Source organism: Lipotes vexillifer, unplaced genomic scaffold, assembly GCF_000442215.2.
Source record: "Lipotes vexillifer unplaced genomic scaffold, Lipotes_vexillifer_v1.1 scaffold229, whole genome shotgun sequence".
Taxonomy (NCBI): Eukaryota; Metazoa; Chordata; class Mammalia; order Artiodactyla; family Lipotidae; genus Lipotes; species Lipotes vexillifer.
Genome location: NW_006771155.1, coordinates 1,260,186 through 1,264,389, shown reverse-complemented (window position 1 = coordinate 1,264,389; position 4,204 = coordinate 1,260,186).

The window sequence follows — 4,204 nt, the reverse complement described above, 5'->3', positions numbered from 1 at the left end:
TATCATACGGACCTCCCCCCCACCCCCCAGCCCATCCCCCCCCACCCCACTGCCTCACCCGCTTTGCAAAGCCTCTTGCTTCTCAGAGGCTTTCTTTCTTTGTATGATAAATCCCTCCATCTCCCTAGTCATATTGACCAATATAAAAAGAGGAATATCTTCCTCCTCCCCTGCCCACAGAGACAGGTGCTGCCAGCTGGGACCCACCTAGGCTCTCATCAATTCCCATCCCTACCCTTGACTTTACACAAAATTTTGGAAAGTATCCAGGATTTCTGCTTTATGGATTAGTTTCGTTTCACAATCTCAACATTTCCCTTAAATAGCTATGCAGAGTGCCCCTAGACTCAGCCCACAGCATCCCAGGATGCTGGTGCAAGAACCAACCTCAGAGATTTAATTCAACTCTTTGATTTTATAATGGTGATGTAATAGCAAATATTTTTATAGTGCTTACTAGGTGCCAGATACTATTAAAGGTGCTTTATAAGACTCATTTAATTCTCTTAAGAACCCTGGAAGTATAGGTGAAACACTCTTTTCATACCCCCTTTTACAGATGAAGAAACTGCGGCCCAGAGGGGTCAGTTAACTTGCCCAAGGTTACAGAGCTAAGGCAGGCTGGCTCCAGAATCTGTGACCTCAATCCCTGCAACACACAGCCTCTATAGAGAAAAAAATTGAGGTTTGGAGAGTCTAAATGATAGCCCAAGCTCTTATCTCTGTAAAGGAGTTGACCAAGGACTCAGCTCGAGATCTTAGACTTCTGGTCCAGCGATCTTAACAATTTTTACCATCCTCTCTGGTCCCAGTCAACCCTTCTCCTCTCTAAGGTCTCAGTCATTTAAGGTGGCTTTGCTTATTCTTGTTCATGTTAATTTCTTCCCATGAGAATCTACAGTCTATGCAGCATGTTTTTTTTTTAATGGAAGTTATGATTTTCATACAACTTAACATCATTTAACAAATGAATTCTTTAAGTTCTAAAATTCCAAAAGGTTTCTAGGCTTAAGGATTTGTTTGTTAAAATATAATTAATATATTACATTATTAGTTTCTGGTGTACAGCGTAATGATTCAATGTTTGTGCATATTGCTAAACAATCCACCACAACAAGTCGAGTTAGCATCCATCACCATAGTAGTTACAACTTCTTTATTTCTTGTGATGAGAACTTTTAGGATCTACTCTCTTAGCAAGTTTCAAGTACACAATACAGTATTATTAACTATAGTCACCATGCTGTACTACGTCCCATAACTTATTTATTTTATAACTAAAAGTTTGACACCCTTTGCCTGTTTTGCCCACCCCTTACCCCCCGCCTCTGGCAACCACTAATCTATTCTCTGTATCTATGAGCTCATTGTTTTTGTTTTTGTTTTTAGATTTCACATATAAATGAGATCACATGGTACTTATATTTCTGTCTGACGTCTTTCAATTAGTGTACTGCCCTCAAAGTCAGTCCATTTTATTGCAAATGGCAATATTTCATTCTTTTTTATGGCTGAATATATTTCATTGTACATAGGTATATACATATATATCACATCTTCTTTATCCATTCGTCCATCAGGGACACTTAGGTTGCCTCCATAACTTTGTTATTGTAAACAGGGCTGCAGTGAACATAAGTGTAGAGATATCTTTTTTTAAAAAATTAATTAATTAATTTATTTATTTTGGTTGCGTTGGGTCTTTGTTGCTGCACACGGGCTTTCTCTAGTTGCTTTCTCTCGTTGCAACAGAGGGGGCTACTCTTTGTTGCAGTGCATGGGCTTCTCATTGCAGTCGCTTCTCTTGTTGTGGAGCACAGGCTCTAGGCACGCAGCCTTCAGTAGATGTGGCACACAAGCTCAGTAGTTGTGGTTCATGGGGTGTAGAGCGCAGGCTCAGCAGTTGTGGTGCACAGGCTTAGTTGCTCTGCGGCATGTGGGATCTTCCCGGACCAGGGCTCGAACATGTGTCCCCTGAGGCAGATTCTTAACCACTGTGCCACCAGGGAAGTCCCTAGACATCTTTTTAAGTTAGTGTTTTTGTTGCCTTCAGATAAATACCAGAAGTGGAATCTTGGATCATATGGTAGTGACATTTGAAGAATCTCCATACTGTTTTCCACAGTGACTGTACCAATTGACCTTCCAGCCAACAGTGCACAATGATTCCCTTTTCTCCACATTCTCACCAACACTTGTCATTTTTTAAAAATAATAGCCATTCTAACAGATGTAAGGTGATATCTCATTATGGTTTTGATTTGCATTTCCCTGATAAATAGTGATATTAAGCACCTTTTCATATACCTGTTGGCCATCTATATGTCTTCTTTGGGAAAATGTCTAATCATATCCTTTATTAGATATATGATTTGCAAATATTTTCTCTCATTTGGCAGGTTCACTTTCATTTTTTTTGATAGTTTCCTTTACTGTGCAGAAGCTTTTTAGTTTGATGTAGTTCCACTTGTTTATTTTTTCTTTTGTTGCCTTTGCTTTTTGTGTCAAATCCAAAAAATCATCACTAAGACTGATGTCAAAGAGCTTATTGCCTGCGTTTTCTTCTAGGAGTTTTATGGTTTCAGGGCTTACATTCAAGTTTTTAATCCATTTTGAGTTAATTTTTGTGTATTTTGTAAGATAGTGGTCCAGTTTCATTCTTTTACATGTGGTGGTCCAGTTTTCCCAGACTGTTTATTCAAGAGACTGTCCTTTCCCCATGGTATATTCTTGGCTTTTTTTGTCATAAATTAATTGACCCTATATGCATGGGTTTATTTCTGGGCTCTCTATTCTGTTCCTTTGATCTATGTGTCTGTTTTTATGCCAATACCATACTGTTTTGATTACTACAGCTTTGTAAAGTAGTTTGGAATCAGGAAGTATGATGCCTCTAGCTTTATTCTTTCTCACAGTTGCTTTAGCTATTCAGGGTCTTTTGTGGATCTATACAAATTTTAGGACTGTTCCTTCTATTTCTGGGGAAAAATGCCATTGGAATTTTGATAAGGATTGCATTGGATCTGTAGATTGTTTTGGGTAGTGTGGACATTGTAACAATATTAATTCTTCTAATCCATGAACATGGAGTATCTTTCCATTTATTTATATCTTCAATTTCTTTCATCAACGTTTTATAGTTATCAGTGTACAAGTCTTTCACCTCCTTGGTTATATTTATCCCTAAATATTTTAGTCGTTTTAATGCTGTTGTAAATGGGATTGCTTTCTTAATTTCTCTTTCTGATAGCTTGTTGTTAGTATATAGACATGCAACTGATTTTTGTATGTTGATTTTGTGTCCTGCAACTGTACTTAATCCACTTTTTAGTTCTAACAGTCTTCAGGGTGTTCTCTTTGTAGTCTCATGTCGTCTGCAAATAGTGGCAGTTTAAATTCTTCCTTTCTGATTTGGATACCTTTTCTTCCTTCCTCCCTTCCTTCCTGTCTTTATTCCTTCCCTTTTTTTTTTTTTTTTTTTTTTTGCCTAATTTCTCTGGCTAGGACTCCAATATTATGTTGAATAAAGTGATAAGTGTAGGCATCCTTGTCTTGTTCCTAATATTAGAGGAAAAGCTTTTAGCTTTTTCACCATTGAGTATAATGTTAGTTTTGGGCTTGTCATATATGGCCTGAATTGTGTTTAGGTATGTTTCCTCTACACCCACGTTGTTGAGAGATTTTATTTTAAAAAATCGTTGTTAAATTTTGCCAAGTGCTTTTTCTGAATCTGTTGGGATGATCGTGTGGTTTTTATTCTTTGTTTTGTTAATGTGATGTATCACATTGATTGATCTGTGGTTGTTTAACCATCCTTGCATCCCTGGAATTAATCCCACTTGATGCTGGTGTATTATCTTTTAATGAATTGTGGAATTTGGCTTGCTAATATTTTGTTGAAGATTCTTGTACATGTTCATCAGGGATATTGGCCTGTAATTTTCTTTTCTTGTGGCATCCTTGTCTGGCTTTCATATCAGAGTAATGCTCATCTTGATAAAAAAGTTTGTTCCCTCCTCTTCTATGTTTTGGAAGAGTTTGAGGAGTGGTATTAATTTGTCTTTAAATGTTTGGTAGAATCATCAGTGAAGCCATCTGGTCCTGGACTTTTGTTTGTTCTAAGGTTTTTGATTACTAATTCAATCTCCTTACTAGGAATCAGTCTATTCAGATATTCTTTTTTTTTTTTTTTTTTTTTTTTTTT